Genomic DNA, 18,915 nt, shown 5'->3' with positions numbered 1-18,915 from the left:
ATCGGGATTCTGTGCAGGGAAGTGGGGACTGTGGGGGAAATGGGGATTCTGTGGGAAATGGCTGCCTTTGGGTTCTCCCCTCCTTGCTGTGCCCCGGGACACCGGGATGATGGGATCGGTGGGATGATGGGAACAGGCATTGATGGCTCTGTGCCTCAAACCGAACAGCAGAATCCCTGGAATAACCGGGAAAACCTTGGAAATGACAGGAAGCCAAGCAGAATCCCTGGAATAACCAGGAAAACCTTGGAAATGACAGGAAGCCAAGCAGAATCACTGGAAAAACCGGGAAAACCTTGGAAATGACAGGAAGCCAAGCAGAATCCCTGGAATAACCGGGAAAACCTTGGAAATGACACGGAGCCAAGCAGAATCCCTGGAATAACCAGGAAAACCTTGGAAATGACAGGAAGTCAAGCAGAATCCATGGAATAACCAGGAAAACCTTGGAAATGACAGGAAGCCAAGCAGAATCCATGGAAAAACCGGGAAAACCTTGGAAATGACACAAAGCCAAGCAGAATCCCTGGAATAACCAGGAAAACCTTGGAAATGACAGGAAGCCAAGCAGAATCCCTGGAATAACCGGGAAAACCTTGGAAATGACAGGAAGCCAAGCAGAATCCCTGGAAAAACCGGGAAAACCTTGGAAATGACAGGAAGCCAGCGTGTGCCCCGTGGCTGAGGGTGCCCTCCTGCCCTGGCACCGCAGGATCGGCTCCTGTGCCCCACAAAACCCCCAGGGCTGAGCCCTTTTCCAGGTGCTCTTCCCTCCCTGCCCTTCCCAAGCTTTTCCCCCTGGGATGGCACCACAGGGAGGAACAAGGAGCTTTTCACTCGGGGTTTTTTTTTTGTTGTTTTTTTTGACCTACATTTTTATATTCCTGCGTCCAGTTTAGGTTTCGTGCCGCTGGCGTTTCTCAGCCAGGGACAACTTCCAAAAATTCCTGATCAATTCTGGGACGGGCTCGGCTGGGAGAACATTCCTCCGTGCTCTCCTCAGTACATGCTTTCCCTCCCTCTGGCCCCGTGGGATTTTGGGGGTCACCAAACCCTCTCTGCGACCCTTCCCCATCCCAGGGATGGGTTTGGATCCCGGGAATCCCAGTGGTTTTTGGGATGATCCGTGAGCCAGCCCAAACACGGCCACGCACGGCTGAGTGTCGCTTCCAGAGGGAATCCGTTGAGTGGGTGTGGAATAAAACTTCCTTTTTTCCCCTCAAATCCATGAGATTTAGTTTTGGAGACCTTGCTGGAACCCACTTTGGACAAACCTAAGGAAAACAAAACGCTTTTTCTTGCGCTCTCCCCTTTTCCTTGGGCTCCCTGTGGGGTCAGAGCTGTGGGATCCACGCCGTGGTCGCTGGGAGCTTTGGGATCAGGAGGGAACGGGCAGAGTTCGGGATGGGGATCCAGGTGGGATGAAGGCTTTTCCCAGTTCCTTTCCAGTGTTTTATCCATGTTTTATCTGGTTTTTATCTGTGTTTTATCCATATTTTATCCATGTTTTATCTGATTTTTATCTGTGTTTTATCCATATTTTATCCATGTTTTATCTGGATTTTATCTATGTTTTATCCATGTTTTATCTGTGTTTTATCTGGATTTTATCTGTGTTTTATCCATATTTTATCCATGTTTTAGCTGTGTTTTATCTGGATTTTATCTGTGTTTTATCCATCTTTTATCCATGTTTTATCTGTGTTTTATCTGGATTTTATCTGTGTTTTATCCATATATTATCTGGATTTTATCTGTGTTTTATCCATCTTTTATCCATGTTTTATCTGTGTTTTATCTGGATTTTATCTGTGTTTTATCCATATTTTATCCATGTTTTATCTGTGTTTTATCTGGATTTTATCTGTGTTTTATCCATATTTTATCCATGTTTTATCTGGTTTTGATCTGTGTTTTATCCATATATTATCCATGTTTTATCTGGATTTTATCTGTGTTTTATCCTTATTTTATCCATGTTTTATCCATGTCTTAGCTGTGTTTTATCCATGCTTTATCCATGTTTTATCTATGTTATGTCCATGTTTTATCTGGTTTTTATCTATGTTGTATCCATGTTTTAGCCATATTTTGGCAGTGTTTTATCCTTGTTCTATCCATGTTTTACCCATGTCTTATCCATATTTTATCTGTGTTTCATCCATGTTTTAGCTGTGTTTTATCCATATTTTTTCTATGTTTTATCTGTTCTCATCTGTGTTTTATCCATATTTTATCTGTTTTATCTGTGTTTTATCCATGTTTCACCCATGTTTTACCCATATTTCAGCAGTGTTTTATCCTCATTCTATCCATGTTTTATCCATGTTTCACCCACATTTTATCCATATTTTAGCAGTGTTTTATCCACGTTTTACCCATGCTTTACCCATGTTTTATCCCAGTTTTCTGTTCCAATTCAAGGGAAGCCATTTACAGGGAATCCCTTTTTAAATTCCCCACTTTTAGGCCTCACCATCGATTCCGTGCCTCAAGCCCTGCCCTGCTCGATGCTCCTGGAGGGTTTTTGGTGCCACTCTCCAGATTCAGGCACCCAAAAAGGGACAAAGAGCCCCAAATCCACTCCCCTCTGAGCACCAAATTCCAGGTGAGTCCTGGATTTTCCCACCCTTCCCCAACCCCTAATCCTGACCCCAGGGCCCTTCCTGCTGCAGCTGAGAGGGAATTTTGCCTCTTGATCCAGATCCTGGTGGGAACGAAGCAGAGTTTTGCTGTGCTAATTTCCCTGCTGCTGGGTTCTGTCATTATCTTTTTATAGGGATGGGTGTGTTCCCAGCTTTCCTGCCGTGCCAGGGGTGGGAGAGGTGCCCTGGCACACCTGGCTTTGCCCTGTGCTTTGGGAATTTTGGGCATTGGGATGGAGGCGCCCTGGGGGCTCCCCAAGGGTTGCGCTCTTTGCATCCCCCAATCCTGGGCGTCCAAAATTCCTCCTCCTGAAATTCCTCCTTTAAGGGGCAAAGGCTGGAGCATCCCAGGGCTCACAGGGAGTGATGGCACTTGGGAAAGGAGATTCCTGCCCCTGGGGAAGCACGGCTGGGTCGTGCCAGGGCAGGTTTGGCTGCTCTTGGCTCTTGGATCTTGGATGCTCTTGTCCCACCAGCATCTCCAGGACCAACAATTCCCATTGCACTGGGAGGGCAATGCTGGTGCTGATGGGCCTCACCGTGACCTGCTGGGATCCTGGGCAGGGAGATTTCTCCCTTCCCACAGGGATATCAGGTCCTTTGGGATAAGGAGATGCAGACAGTGGTGGTTGGAAGCCCTGCAGGGAGGCAGGATCCCGTCAGGCTGGGGGAGCGTCTCCCTCTGCTCCGCTCGCGCTGCATCCAGCTCTGCCTCAGCTCGTTCCACTGGGATTTCATTCCCTCATTTTCCGTGGAAAGGAGGAAGGGAGAGAGGGGAGAAGCAGGGGGCACAGAGAATTAATCAGCTTAGGGTCAGCACAGGAAAAAACACTGCTTAAATGGGTAATCCCCGGGCTGGAAATCAGCTCAGAGCTGCGAAATCAGTGCGCAGCCGGATGGGTTTTCCTCCTTCCCTCCCTCCCACCTCCAGGAACAGGGGTGGGGACAGGCCAGGACTCCAGTGTGGCTTTTGCACCTTTGTTTGGTGTCACTCCCTGACCCGAAGCTTTCCAGAGAGCTCCTTGCCCCACATGTGTGGCTCTGGGACATCCCTGGGCCGTGGGGAGCAGAGCTGATCCCTGGGATGGGATCCTGTGGGATGCACAGCCAAACCCAACCCATGCCCTCCCTGGGGACAGACACGGGGGGTTTGCAGCTCTTCCCACCCTGGGAGCAGTTTATTGTGCACTGCAATGGGAGACAGGTGTGGGAATGAGGAGGGGACCCCCTGTGATCCCTTTTATCCTGGGGATCCAATCCCTGCTCGCCTCTGTGGGTGCAGGAGGAACCTCAGAGCATCCCTGCGATGCCTTGGGAAGGCTGAGCTGGAGCAGAGGCTGGGCAGAGCTAAAGGATAAAGCAGGGATTGATTCAAAGGATCTCCTCCATGGATCCACCTGGGGCAGCACCAGAGCCCAGCCAGGGCTGCACCCAAGAGGAACCAAAATGGTCCCAAAATGCACGAGCGCTCCCGGGGGCTCTCACTGGGATCAGCTCTGCTCCATTTGCACCTTGCAGTTCATTGTCCCATTCCAGCTTTAGCCCAGGCACTCCCATCCTGCTTGTTTTTCTCTCTCCAGCCCACGCTGTTTGTGCTCCTGGGCCTGAGCTTTGGATCATTTGTCCTTGGTGCCCAGCTGGAGAAGGAATTGTTTTGTCTCCCTGCTCTGTGCACAGAGCTCAGCATCCCCTCATGTGAAGCCCAGACCCACACACTGAAGCAGCACAGAATGTGAAAAATAGAAAAGCTGAAAGCTGAGGGATCACCTCCCCTGCAGCAAATGGAGACCTCCTGTTGGTGAGGAGGGGGCAGAGCCCTCCAGCTCCTTTGGAGGATCCAGGGATCCCATGGATCACCAGGAGCTCCTGCTGCTGGCAGGAGCCAAGGGGAGCTGCCAGCTCCTGCCTGCCCACGGCGAGGGGCTCCGGAATTCCAGCAGGGAAAGCAGAAATGCTGGGAAATCAGCAGAGCCCCTGCTCAGGGAATGTCACTGCACGGCCCATCCCTCAGGGGTTTGTCACCGTGGGGACACTTGAGTAAATGACCCAGAACTGCCAGAAAACTTCCTGAAACCTGGGGCAGCGTGGGCTGGCCCAGGCTGATGTCACCCTGCTGCAAAAATGAAGGGGAATGGGACTTTCTGCATTCCTGGCCCTGCCTGCCACCCTCTCGGGAGCCAGGGTGGCCTTTTCCTGCGGGGAAGGAGGGGAAATTGCTCGAAAGAGCAGGAGGCAGAACAGGTTGGAGTGTGTCAACGAGAAAGTCCTCAGGGGTGTGCCTGGAGGGGGTGGGGGGTGAGAAGTTCTATTTTTAGGCTTCCACCTGTGCTCAGGTTTGGGGGCTTGGTCAGGGCTGGAATTTGAGGAGGAAGCTGCGGATGGAGCTGGGAGCAGTGGATTCCCAGAGCATCCCTCTGGGAATGAGCCAGTGCCAGGACTCACCCGGGCCATCCCCTGGGATGCAGCCAGGGCACATCAGAGCCACCCCTGGGGTGTCCTGGGCTCCTTCCTGCTGGTCCTCCTGCCCCTCTGAGGTTCGTGTGGTGCCGCATCTCCGGGGAGCTCTGCACACCCCGGGTTATTTTGGGGTTAAAGAGGCGGCGTTTGGGGGGGGTCTCACCCAGTCTGACCCCCAGCCCTGAGCATCCCCCCGCCCCAGGGGGCTCGGGCCGGGTGTCCGTGAGTCAGAGGCGGCTGTGCCGGGCTCTCGGTGACTCACGGAGCTGCCAGCGCCCGTCTGGCTCGGGGTTACTCATTAACACCTTCCCAGCAGGGGTGGCCTGGGAACAAAGCTCTGCTCCCGCCGGGAGCTGTGACCACACCTCTGCCGGGGCTGGCTGGCACGGCCCGGGGATCGTGGTTTGGGACAGGCTCCGGGAGCTGGGCTGGGGCTGCCCGGAGAAGGCTCGGGGCTGAGGGGCTGCCCCGAGCCTGGCTGATCCTTCCTGGCTGCTTTAGGTCCTCCTGCAGTGAGGCAGCTGCTCCAGCCCTGGAGGGCACACAGGAACCCACAGAGAAGCTGCCCCATCCCTGGAAGTGTCCAAGGGAGCTTGGAGCAGCCTGGGACAGTGGGACGTGGCAGGGGGTGACACTGGATGAGTTTTAAGGTCCCTTCCCCCCCAAACCATTCCATGACTCCACAGCACAGCACATCCTGCGGTGCTGGTGACGGAGGAGGCAGCGTGGCGAGGATTTCTTCCCAAGGATCCCAAATTCCCAGCCCAGGTCACCTCCTGGGCGGGCTGGGGACATGAGGTGGCCCAGCCTGGGGGGTTCTGCCTGTGGGGGAGCTGGGAGGAAGGAGCTGGAAGGATCCCCTTGTGAGATGGGACGTGTGACACGCAGGGAGGGAAGGACACAGGGAGAGAGGGATGGACACAGACGTGCCAGGACTTCCCTTTCCGAGGTTTTTGGGGCCAGCCTGGGTGTGGGTGCAGCGCCAGGGCACGGTGTGCTGAGGCAGCTCTGCTGGGAGCAGTTCCTGCGATTGGGGCTGTGGCTCTCCAGCTGCATTTTTGTAAATCCAGCCCTTTGGATGGAAGAATTGCAGCAGTAAAAGCGGAACTGGGGCATGTCTGAGCAGGGCCAGGGGTCTGAGGGAGCAGCAGGGAGGTGGGAGCTGCCAGAATCCTGTCCCTGCCTCGTGGATCCCTTTCCTGTTTGGCTTTGCTGCCCACACAGTTCGTGCTCTCGCCGTCTGGGGATGCTCCCACCCTCCACAGCCAGAATTCCCGTTTTTATTCCTGCACTTTGCTCTGCTCCTGGAGAACACGGCTTTGGGGAGGGCAGATCCCATCCCAAAATGTGCAGGTCCTGTCCTGCTGCAGGCTCAGCACCTCCTCTCTTGGCTCGGGGTGCATCCTCTCCTCTGGCCGGGATGCTGCTGAGCCCTCGCTCCATCCCTGCTCTCCCGGGATGTTGTGGGGGCTCGTGGAGAGGACAGAAGCCCCGGGGCTGGTGGCCAGGAGACGCTGGTGGCTCGCAGTGTGTGTGGCCTGCCTGTGCTGCTCGTCCTTCCGGGCTGGGGCTCAGGGAAGCAGATGATCCCTCCTGGGGAATGGGGGAGGAACGGGAGAAAATCAGCTGCACCTGAAATCTGCCTGGCTCTGAGGGTCAGTGCCGGGGGGAAGGAAGGAGTGGGGTTTTGTGGGTCAGTGGGGCCTGGCTGGGCCTTCCCTGGGGGAAAGACCCCTGGGTCTTCCTTGGGGGAAAGCAAAGGGCTCTGTCCTGCAGGTTAAACTGGGGCACTGAACCGAATTCACACTTTCAGGACGTGCTGATGTCCCCAGGACAGGACAGGATGGGGACATCGCTCCCGGTGTGTCCCTGCACTGCTGTGCTGATGTCCCCAGGACAGGACAGCACAGGATGGGGACATCGCTCCCGGTGTGTCCCTGCAGTGCTGTGCTGATGTCCCCAGGACAGGACAGCACAGGATGGGGACATCGCTCCCGGTGTGTCCCTGCAGTGCTGTGCTGATGTCCCCAGCACAGGATGGGGACATCGCTCCCGGTGTGTTCCTGCAGTGCTGTGCTGATGTCCCCAGCACAGGACAGGATGGGGACATCGCTCCCGGTGTGTCCCTGCACTGCTGTGCTGATGTCCCCAGCACAGGATGGGGACATCGCTCCCAGTGTGTCCCTGCAGTGCTGTGCTGATGTCCCCAGGACAGGACAGGACAGGATGGGGACATCGCTCCCGGTGTGTCCCTGCACTGCTGTGCTGATGTCCCCAGCACAGGACAGGATGGGGACATCGCTCCCGGTGTGTCCCTGCACTGCTGTGCTGATGTCCCCAGCACAGGACAGGATGGGGACATCGCTCCCGGTGTGTCCCTGCACTGCTGTGCTGATGTCCCCAGCACAGGATGGGGACATTGCTCCCGGTGTGTCCCTGCAGTGCTGTGCTGATGTCCCCAGCACAGGATGGGGACATCGCTCCCGGTGTGTCCCTGCAGTGCTGTGCTGATGTCCCCAGGACAGGATGGGGACATCGCTCCCGGTGTGTCCCTGCCCCATCCCCGCGGAGCTCCGGCCGCATCCCGAGCTGCCCGAAGGCTCCTCCGGGGTGGAGGCGGCCGGAAGCGCCTTTGATGTGCGGGTGTTCCCCGCGTTCGAGCCCGAGATAAGAGATCAGAGCAGCCCGGGGGCTGCGCTATCGCCCTGCGCCTCTGATCGCTCCCGGCCGCGGCTCCTTCAAACGCGGCTCTGCCCGGGCGCTCCCTGCGCAAACCGGGCGCGGCTCCTCGGGCACTCACAGCTGCACCCCCGGGCTCGGCTGCAGCTCCGTGCCCTCCTGAGGGGCTGTGGGCTGCCGGCGGAGGGGTTGGACCCTCGGGATGTTCTCCTCTGCGGTGTCACCAGCTTCTCTGCGTGTCCCACGTCCCGCTGTGCACGGCTCCCCAGAGCCTGGGAATTCGGGGTTGGTGCCTTGCAAACCCCAGTGATGCTCTCCAGGTGCCTCTGGGGTGCCACCACCGATGCTTGAGATCCCTGCCTGTCCCATATCCCGCTGGTCTCTGCTCCCCAGAGCCTGGGAATTCGGGGTTGGTGCCTTGCAAACCCCAGTGATGCTCTCCAGGTGCCTCTGGATGTTCTTGGGTGCCTCTGGGATGCCACCACCCATCTTTGAGCTCCCTGCCCATCCCAGATCCCGCTGTGCAGTGATCCCCAGCCCCTGGGAATTCGGGGTCGGTGCCCTGCAGAGCTCAGGAGGTGCCTCAGGGCTGCCACCAGCAGGGTTTTAGCTCCCTGCCCGTCCCAGATCCCACCGTGCTGTGGTGCCCAGCCCCTGGGAATTCGGGGTCGGTGCCCTGCAGAGCTCCGTGGTGCCCGAGGGGCAGGAGGTGCTGGGCAGGCAGGAGGATCTCCCAGCTGTGGTTCCCAGCAGCGTGTTGGACTGCACAGCAGAGGCTGGGGGGAAAGAAGAGAAGGGTCTGGGGCTGCTCCTCCATCTCCTCCTTCCCACATCGCTCCAAAGCCTGGATTTGGTGCCGAGGGAGGGTCAGCCCCTGCTCCAGCTCTGCCTGGCCCTTCCATTAACGCTGCTTTTCCTTGGCAGAGTCCGTGCTGAAGGCTCGGAGTGAGGGACAGAGGGACAGCCAGGACAGCCAGGAGCAGCTCCCGGGGACAGGACGGACACTGCAGCTGGAGCTCAGGGCCACCAGGGCCACCAGGGCCACCAGGGACCAGCAGGGACCAGCAGCTCCCCTGGGCAGCGATGGAACGTCAGGGCTGGGAGAGGCTCTGCCCCGAGCTCCAAACACAAATCCAGCTCCACACCCCCCAGCCTGGCTGGGCTGCACATCCCTGCAGGAGCTGAGCTGCTCCCACCTGGAACTGACAGGACAAATGAGCAACTTTCTGCTGGGCTTTGGGAATTACCCTTTTGGATCCTGCCAATGGATGGATGGATGGATGGAGAAGAGCTCTTGGGTCGAGCAGGAGCTCAGTGCTGTTCTCTGCCAAGGACCAAGCGCTTCCCCGGTTTCCAGTGGATTTTTTTTCTGGTGTTTATTTTTACCCCTCTGCTCTTTTTTTTTGCTGCTTTTTGGGGCTTTGGGTGTTTCCTGAGGATGCTGGAGCTGCAGTGGATCCCGTGGTGGGAGCTGGAGCCTTTGAAGAGCAGGAGCTGAGCTGGTGCTGGGCTTTCAGAGTGGCAGAGGCTCATCCTGTGCTGGGTGGCCTCAGGAGGCTCCTTCTGCCCCAGCTGGAGCATCCCAGTGCATCCCAGTCCAGGTGGGACCGCGGAGCAGGAGCAGGAATGGGAGGGAAACCCAACCCCAGCGAGGGGAATGTCACAGTGAGGGGAATGTCACCCTCAGAGACAATTAAATTGCATTTAATAAACCAACCCCACTGGCTCTGTGAGTGCTGGATGTTGTTTTCCATTTGCCACGTTTCTTTTCCAGGGGGTTTTGGGGATGCTTTGGATTGTCCAGGAAACCTTGAGGAACTCCTGTCCTAACAAAGTCAGCCCAGGAGTTTAACACCTTTATTTTGCAGGAAAGTTCTCCCATCCTTTCCCTCTTCCCTTTCCAGCCTTTAACCACCACTGCTGTCCCTCCTGCACCAAAAGCCACTGAAATGCAAATTATTTCCCCTAAAATCCTGCTGTTAATTGTCCTGGATTCTGTTCCCTCCTACCCTGTAAGCACCGGAAGGTGCCCTGTGGAAATGGAACATAAAAGGGATATTTATGTAGTGGAAATATCCGTTTATGATAATTATTTTTTTTTAGGATTTTGAACATTATTGAACAAAAAAAAAAAGGGTCCTGTTGTATAAAAAAGTATAAAAAGCACAGTGGCCTCATGAGCATGGATTCAGAATAATTACTTGGGAGCAGCCAGGGTGACTGGAAGTTTCTGCCAGGATCATTTAGGTTGGAAAAGGTTTCCAGGACTGAGCCCAACCTGTGCTTGATGCCCACCTTGTCCACCTGGGGGATGGGAATTTTGGGGTTCCTAAGGAATATTTCCCTCAAAGGCCTCTGGCTCCCCCAGCCCCGAGCAAACACGGCCAGGGAAGGGTGGGACCTTCCTGGGTGAGCAGCTGGAAAAGCAGCCTGGCCTTCCTGCCAGGAAACCCAGCCTGGGTGCACGCAGAAATCCCTGGATTTATGGCTTTGCTTTCCCAAATGCAAACATTTGGCATTTCCCAAATGCCTGCCTCGCCGGGCAGGCCCGGGGCAGGAATTCCCTGGCTGCTCCTCCAGCCTGGGAGTGGTTTGGGATGCTCTGTAGGGTACCTGAGCCCCTCTCTGAGGAAGGGCTGGGAGCCCCAATCCCCCAGCAATGGGAATTATCCCAAAGCTGCCCCGAGCTAAGCTCATTTTCCCTCTAAGCTCCCGTGCTTTGCTCAAGGAGAGGAAATTCTGCTGGCACGGAGCTCTGCTCCCTTCCACCAGAGATTTTGTGGAGCCCTGAGCAGGATGAGCCACCCCAGCTCCAGCTCTGGGAGCTCCTGCTGATGTTTTCCGGGTGCTTGGAATGGCAAAACCTTCCCCGAGCATGGTCTGACGTCCTCCCCCTCTCCAAATTAAGTGCCAGCCCTGCCTCAGCCTAATTAAAACCAGCAATGAGGACTGGGCCAGGCTGTAAAATTCTAGGACAGTTTTATGTGGAGCAATTAAAAGGAAGGTAAAAAAAAAATTGTTAAGAAATTAAACACTAATTACTTTTTTTCTTTTTTTTTTTTCTTTTTTTTTTTGGCCAGCTGAGCTGTTTTGGCAGTGGGGCTGTGAGGGGGATGCAAAACCTGCGATGGTCGGGTCCCTGCTGCCATAAATCTGCTGCATCAAATGTTCCCCTGCTCCTGAGCCCTGTAACTCATCTGCTGCCAATTAACCTAAATCACGTTTTTTCAATTAAAATTCGAGGCCTGATGGCAGAGCCTGGTGGGGAGGGGGTGGCAGAGGCAGGGCCTGGGCTTCAGCGAGGTGGGAATATCTGCTTTAAAAGGTGTGATCCCATTTTAGTGTTTTCCATATAAAATGGGGTGTAAATGCCTGGGCTCTGGGGAGCTGTGAGGGCTGAGTGAGGATCCCTGGCCTGGGGGGGATTTACAGGGAATCCCACCTGGGAAGTTTGGGGTGATGGCACCTCCCTGCCTGCAGGAAAACTCCTCTGGGATGGAATTCTTGCCCGGGATGGACATTTCCAGGCAGGGGCTGCCTGTGGCATTCCTGTTCTCTGGACAGAGGGGCACAATTCTGTCTCTCAGGAGGAGCACAGAGAGAAGAAGAGAAAACAATTTTTATCTTTGTATTTTTGTTATTTCGGTGTGGAGATTGTTTCCTCTTCTTCTCTCTGTGCTCCTCCTGAGAGACAGAACTGTGTCTCTCTGTCCAGGGAACGGGAATGCCGCAGCTGCCCGAGGTGTGAGGGTGCAGGGAAGGTGGAGCGATCCCGATCCTAATTCCGGTGTTTGGGAATGGGTGCCTTGTGTAACACCTGGGATAATTGGCCTCGGATGGGGAAGGAAGCTGCTGCTTCCTCTCTCTGTGTCTGGTCTTGCTCCCGGCTGTTTTCTCTGGTGCTTGGGAAAGGAAAACAGGCAGTGAAGTGTTGGGAAGGAGGGGAGGAAGGGCAGGGCTTGGAGCGAACCGTTCCCTTTATACCTGCAGCCACCCTGCCTTAAAAAACCCCATAAAGGTGGATAAACCTTCCCAGGCTGGAAAGAGAGGATGAGGAGCTGCTCCTGGCCCCTGGAATATTCATATTCCCTGTCTCCCTGCACTCCTCCTGCAGCTTGATCCCTGCAGGGAATGTTGGGAATGGGTGGCCCATAAATCCTGGGGGTGCAGGCACAGAAATCCCCCTGGATAATTCCGTACTGGAAATGGAGCTTCGCCTTCCTGGTTCCAGGCTCTGCAGGAGCTTTAGGGATGGGGAGGGCACTCGTGGTCTTCCCACCTCTCCCCCACACCAGGATGTGCTTCCAAAACCTCTGGAGACCTCTGGTCTCATCCTGTAATTCCAATTATTCCCCCATCCGCCCCCCAAAATCGCCCCGGGCTCGTTGTTCCTGCAACAAGCCCCTGCAGGTTTTGCTGCTGGGAAAGCCAGGCTGGTTTATTAATACCCATAAGGTTAATTGCTGTAATGGGGGGGCTGGCTGCCCGCTGCCGGGGATGTGGGTGTGGAAACTGCAGGAATGTTCTCGCGGGGAGGGGAGGACGCTCCTGCGGTTATTGTGGTGATGGGGTTGTGGCTTTGGGCTCAGGTGCTAAAAGAACGCTGAGAAACCCAAATGGATCCCCTCGGTTTAGGCTAAAAATACATCCGAGCCGGGATTCAACTGGTAATTAGCGCCTGCTAATTAACCAGCGCCCCAGGCGAAGGTGGTGATTCCCATGGCTTTGGATCCCTGCAGCCCAAAGGAGCCCCTGGGATGCCCAGGGCTGGCATCGGCCCCAGCGGGACCCCCAGCCTGGCAGTGCCAGCCGAGGGTTCTTGGCTTGTGGGGAGGATTATTCCAAGTGGAGAAGGAAGCATTTCCTGCTCTCCCTCCTGTCAGTGACGAGAACTGCCCTTCCCCTTGCCCAGCCGGTAGAATTCCTGTCGGGAAGGGGCAGGGAGCAGGGGGAGGGAGGCGGTAAATCTGATTTAACCGCGGTGACACCCCCGCACGGCCCTGCAGGGGTTAATCTGCTCCGGGCACGGGCGGCGGCTGCACATGACGGGCTTAGGGCAGTGCCAGGCACGGGTGGTCTCCAGCCAGGGGGTCCCGGGGTGGGGAAGGGGAAGAGGAGAGGCCTGGGGGTCCTCAGCCCTACACTGAGCTTTTGGGAGGGCTCTGCTTCCCGCGGAGGGGCTGGAGCTGGGCAAAGGGGGGGTTTGGTTGGAATGGCCATCCCTGGAGTGTGCAGGAGCAGCCTGGGGGACGTGGAATGGGCAAAGGGGGGGTTTGGTTGGAATGGCCATCCCTGAGGTGTGCAGGAGCAGCCTGGGGGACGTGGAATTGTCCCTGGCCATGGAGGTGAGCTTTAAGGTCACCCAACCCAAAGCATTCCAGGATCTCGTGTCTCCCGTGTGGATCCTGATGGAGAAACCTCTTCCCTCCTCTCCTGGGAGATATCCACCTCCTGCATCCCAGGTGTGCTGCTGTTCCCTGAGCGTTTCCCTCGGTGCTTTCCGTGTGCTGCTGGACTTTGTCACCTTTAGGGACAGGCTGGAAAACTGGGAGAGATTTTTGGGCAGCCCCGGAGGTTTCCCGAGAGGTTTCCCTGGCATGGCTGGAGGAGCACTGGGGATGTGCAAATCCAACCAGGAGCTCCAAACCACAATGTTTTAAAGGAAAAAAAAAAAAAACAAACAAACAAAAACCCAAAGAACTCAAGAATCCATTCTGAGGTTATTTTTGTTTAACTTCTGGGGTTTAAGCTAAAATTGGAGCTGCTGTTTGCTGGGAGGATTCTGTCAGAGGGAAAATCAGATACCCTGGGATTTGTGGGAATTCTGCTGTGGAAGCTGGAACAGAGGAGGGAATGGGCAGCACCTCTGGGGCCTGGGGAGGGATTTTGGGGGAAGAAGAGTGAGGCACCAGCTCGGGTGGGGTGGAACTGGCCAGGCTGGGAGATGGGGATTTTTTGGTGGCCATCCCGTGGATTTAAAGGTGTTGTGGGTCAGAGTCTTCCAGAGGCCTTCAGGTCTTGTCCCAGGTGTTGTCCTCTAGGAAAAATCTCTTGGGGTGAGGTGATGCTGGTGGCCCTCAGGGAATGGGTTCCTCTCAGGCTCCCAAGGCTGACTCAGAGCACTTTGTGGGAAATAAGGAAAAGCCCCGTTGGAAAATGCACCTGCCAGCTTCCCAGTGATTTGTGCCCAGCACCACCATCCCAGCGGGAGCTGGGAACACGTCAGCCCTGCTGAGGGGCAGCCAGGCTTTGTTCCTGCCCTCCTTGGGATGATATTGGGGCTGGCTTAATTAAAACCACGGAGCCTAATTGTGGGAATGACAAGGAATTAACGAGATGAAATCTGGGAAAAGATCTGGCCATGTAACCCTGCCCTGCTGCTCTCTGAGCTCTCCTCCTGAGGTGCCCCAGGGGATGTGTTTGCTCCCTGTTCCCAGAGGGAATCTCCCCCGTGGTTTCTCAGGGAGCAGTTTGCTGGATCCATCCCCTTCCTGCTGCTCCCCTCTTCCCACAGCTGATTCCAGCAGCTCTGGCTTTCCTGGCAGCTTCTCCTGGCTCAGCCCTTGCTGCTGAGGGGATGTCCCCAGGAAGGTGCCCTTGGATAACTGGAAGCTGGAGTTTCCTCCTCCCTGCACCTGCTGCTTTTGGAGGATTCATTCTGGCAGGTTTTTTTGGGATGAAGTGGAGGGTGTTTGCCCTTGTGCCCATGCAGGATGGCTCTGCTGCCCGCTGGCAGGTTGGGATTTGCATTTTTGGGAGTCTTTGGCAGTGGATTGCTGCCTGCCTCACTCCAGAGGTTCTGCAGCAGGAAGCAGGGCTTGGTGGAAGCCCTGAAAACCGGGAAGGAGCAGGAGAAATTCCTCAAAAGAGTCTTCTCCTGGTGGGAGCTCTAACCTGAGTTGCTCTGTGGTTTTTAAGGGTCTCGCTCTGGGCTTCCTCCTCCTCTTTCTCCCACGGTGATCCCTCTGCCAACAGCTCCTGGCCTGCCAGGACCTGGGGCCGTTGTGCTGCCAGGACCCTGCTCCCAGTGCTCCTTGGAGGGAATGTCCTCCTCTTCAAATCCTGGGCTTGCTTTTGGGGGAAACCTGCTGCTTCCTCCTCTCTGAAATGCAGAACGGTGAAATTCCAGGGGCTGCAGGTGGTGGGAGCGGGAGCTCGGCTCTTTGTGGGGAGGAGAGAAGCACCCAACAACCCAGAGCACAACCTGCTGGGGCACCCGCGGGGCGGGAGCAGGACACGGAGCTGGAAATGACCGGGCAGAGGAGGAGGGAGTTTTTGGGGAGTGGGAAAAGGGATTCATCCTCATCCTGGAGGGACAGGGAACGGCCCCCGGCACCACTGAAACAGAGATTTTTGGAGTTCACTTGAGTTAACAAAATGAATTAAGCATTTTACATTTCAGCTTGTAGAATTATGTGTTGAATTTTAACCTTTTACTTAAAAAAAAAAACCTCTGCCATGGTACAAAGGCCATAGGAAAGGTGAGCAGCAGGGACTTGCCCGTGGATAAAGCTGAGGATGGCACAGCCAGGGCCGGGACAAAGACCATTCCCAGCGCCCCCCCGGCTCCTGTTTGCCCTCGGGCAAGGCGCCGGTGCCTCCCTGGCCGCATCCTGGAGGGTTTTGTGTGGATTCAGCTCGTGCCAGGATGTCTGGGTGTGGGGAAGGCGCCTCCCGTGCTGCTGATTCCTCCTTAAACAGGGACTGTTTGCTGCGCCTGATCCTCGGAACCGGGGCTGCTCCGAGCGAAAAATCAGGATTTTTTTTTTTTTTTGGGCTGCCAGACGCAAATCTGTGAGGCGAGGACCCCTCAGGTGGGCAGTGACAGATCCCGGGGGTTTCCTGGGAGTGCACAGGGATCAGGGAAGCGAATCCTCGGGACATCCCTGCTGGAAAGCAGCCTCTGCAAACGCGCGTCTTGCTTGGGTCTTCCTTGGCAAACGCAGATTCCCTGAAAGTTCTCCCACTCCACGTGCTCTAAAATGTGTAAAACGGGCACAGAAAACCCAACTGATTTCCTTTTTAAAGGTGGTTTGGGGGCGGTTTTGATTTACCACTAAATACCAGCCCTTTGGGGTGTGCTCCGATCATCATGGGGGGAAAAATCACCCTGCCAGCTACAGAAATTCATTTTTTATTCTTAAACCAAAGCCGAAAATTGGGATTTCTGGGGACCCTGGCACACAGAGGGCTCAGGAATGTGCCCTGACTCTTCCTCACCCCATCACTGAGAGCTGCAGGGCTTTGAGATGCTGTTGGGATTGTTTTGGTTTTGGGATTATTTTGTTCTTGGGATTTCTTTATTATTATTATTATTTTGGTTTTGGGATTATTTTGTTCTTCTTTTTGGGATTATTTTGCTTTTGGGATTATTTTGTTCTTGGGATTTTTAAATTATTATTATTTTGGTTTTGGGATTATTTTGGTTTTGGGATTATTTTGTTCTTGGGATTATTTTATTATTATTGGTTTGGGGATTATTTTGTTTTTGGGATTGTTTTGTTCTTGGGATTTTTTTATTATTATTATTATTTTGGTTTTGGGATTATTTTGTTCTTATTTTTGGGATTATTTTGTTCTTCTTTTGGGGATTATTTTGTTTTTGGAGTTATTTTATCCTTCTTCTTGGGATTATTTAGTTCTTCCTCTTGCTTTTTGTTCTTCTACTTGGGATTACTTTGTTCTTGGGATTTTTTTATTATTATTATTTTGGTTTTGGGATTATTTTGTTCTTCTTTTTGGGATTATTTTGCTTTTGGGATTATTTTGTTCTTTTTGGGTTTATTTTGCTTTTGGGATTATTTTGTTCTTGGGATTTCTTTATTATTATTATTATTATTATTTTGGTTTTGGGATTATTTTGTTCTTCTTTTTGGGATTATTTTGTTCTTCTTTTTGGGATTATTTTGTTCTTTTTGGGATTATTTTGGTTTTGGGATTATTTTGGTTTTGGGGTTATTTTGTTCTTCTTCTTGGGATTATTTCGTTCTTCCTCTTGTGTTTTGTTCTCCTATTTGGGATTATTTCGTTCTTCCCCCAGATCCCGGGCAGGAAAGGCCCGGGGGTGTCTGGGGCTGTCACTCCATACCCAAGCCCTGAGTGGAAAGGTGGGGTGATGTTCTGGGGCACAGCCCCGGCTCCTCTCCCTGCCAACACCCGAGCCTGAGATCATTATCTGCGTTTATTTTTAGAAATTCCCGATCGATGCCGGGAGCAGGTGACTCATGGCTGGGAAAGGAGCTGCGTCTCTTCCCGAAGTGTTTTGGGAGGCAGAGCTGAGCTCCAGGGGCAGCAGCGGCGGGGCTGGCCCATCCCAGGGCTGCTGCGAGGGCAGCCTGGCCCCTCGCCTCGGGGTTTTTTGGGACAGGCTGGCTTCTCCCGGAGCCGGAGGAGGAGGAGGTGGCAGCTCCGAGGGCTTTCCCGAGGTTCCGAGCTGTGATTCCAGCCCTGATCCACGAGAGGATGGTGGGGAGTGCTTGGAGGGGCTGGGCAGGGTCGCTGAGCCCCTCCTGGAGCTCTCTGTGCCCCTTGGTGTCCCCGGGGCCGCCGGAATTCCCCGTTTGGATGCAAAGCCACGGATTGTCCTTGTCCTTCCCTCATCCCAAAGCCCCCGGGTGCTGCTGCTGTGAGCCAGGACAGCTCTGAGTGGCCCCAAAAGCCTTTTTCCCTTCAGGAGACCTGCAGGTGAGGCGGGCACGCCTAAACCTTTGGAATTCTGGGCATTATCCTTGCCCCTTCCTTTGATATCCTCCCCCACCCTGGGCAGGCAAAGAAAATAATTCCAAAATCGTGTCGACGTCTCCAGAGAGAGCCGCGGCTGCCCGTGCCGGGAGGGAAATGCCCCCAGGGTGATTTATCCTGACGTTCCTAGGGAGCACGAGGCTTTCCTCATCCATGAACCCAGGCCGGGGGGTGTTGGGCTGCCCTGGCTGAGCTCTGGAGCCGCTCGAACGCTTCTGCAGCCGATCCCAATCGCCTCCGGCCGTGCCCCGGGGGGGTCAGGGCAGCAGAGCAAACCTGTCGGGCAGGACCCGAGCTGGCAAATCCTCTCCTGGCCCGGCTCTGGGAAGGGCAGGGAGGGAGGAGCTGCTGCTCGGCAGGCAGCCGGAGCTCTGGGGATGGCGAGGGAGGCTTTGGGTGCGGGAGAAATTGGGTTTGGAGAGGGGTTTGTGTCGGATTTAACCCTTTTCTGACCCAGAGATGGGGCAACTGAGAGGTGTTTTAAAAGCTTTTATTCCATTTTCAGCCTCATGTGAAGGGTGAGACAAGACAGGTGTTATAATTTACATCATCACAATTAGAAACCACCTATTTCCTAATTACAATACACTGTGTTTCTTAACCTATCGACTTTTACCACACCATACTGCAAATGCCTTAAAACCAATCATCTAAAATTACCCCTCACAAGCCCTAATACACCTTTCATAGTTCTATTTCTCCAAAGTATCCAGTCTTTTTTACAAAACCATCCTTTGAAACTTCTTCCTAATTCAATTTCTCTCTCAACCATATCTGTCCTCTTCCGTAACATTTCTGAGTCAACATTTCTTATCTCAAGGTTTACATACACTGTGTAAACCTTCTGTCAGGTTTTAAGAATTTTCTACAATTCCGTTTCCCACAGGTTCGTGCTGCTGGAGCACGGGGAGGGTCTGGCTGCAGCCTGGGGGCAGGGAGAGCTGCTCTGGGTTGGAACCAGCTTTTGGAACCAGCCCATTTCTGTGCTGGTGTGCTCCAGAACCTCGTGCCACAGCACTCCAGAGTGGGAATGCTGCTGCCTGCACTGCTCAGAGGAGTTCAAGGAGTTCCCCCGGGAATTCAAGGCTAGTGAGCACTGACTGGAGCCTGCCCTGCTGGGCTGGGGGTTCTGGCCCTGCTCAGGGGCTCTCATCTCCTCTTGGCACAGAACCAGGGCTGTTTGTTGGCTTATCCCGAAATCCGCTCTGGCTTTTTGTGCTTGAGGGTTCCCATCCTCAGTGTCCCTCTAATCCAACCCCTAATCTCTTCCCAAACTGGGAATTGTGGCAGAACCCCGTGCCCAGCAGGTGGGATGTGCTGGGGAGGGCCTGGAGGGCTCCATCCCATCCCAAACCCAGCTCCATCCCATCCCATCCCAAACCCAGCTCCATCC

At 54.5% G+C, this 18,915-nt stretch overlaps 1 long non-coding RNA gene across 2 annotated transcripts in view; it reads left to right on the top strand.

The window, feature by feature from the left end:
- Positions 1-9,507, top strand: part of LOC128816746 (uncharacterized) — a 44,699-nt gene extending 35,192 nt beyond the window's left edge. Inside the window, exons 3-4 of one of the 2 annotated variants that reach the window (XR_008440005.1) lie at positions 2,470-2,608; positions 8,706-9,507. This is a non-coding gene — a long non-coding RNA (uncharacterized LOC128816746). The remainder of the gene's footprint in view (positions 1-2,469; positions 2,609-8,705) is intronic. The other variant, XR_008440004.1, reaches the window with a different exon arrangement.
- Positions 9,508-18,915: the final 9,408 nt, after the last annotated feature.

The sequence above is a fragment of the Vidua macroura genome, chromosome 19, assembly GCF_024509145.1.
Source record: "Vidua macroura isolate BioBank_ID:100142 chromosome 19, ASM2450914v1, whole genome shotgun sequence".
NCBI lineage: Eukaryota > Metazoa > Chordata > Aves > Passeriformes > Viduidae > Vidua > Vidua macroura.
The sequence above is the reverse complement of the archived record's forward strand: the minus strand, read 5'-3'. Positions and strand labels throughout refer to the sequence as shown.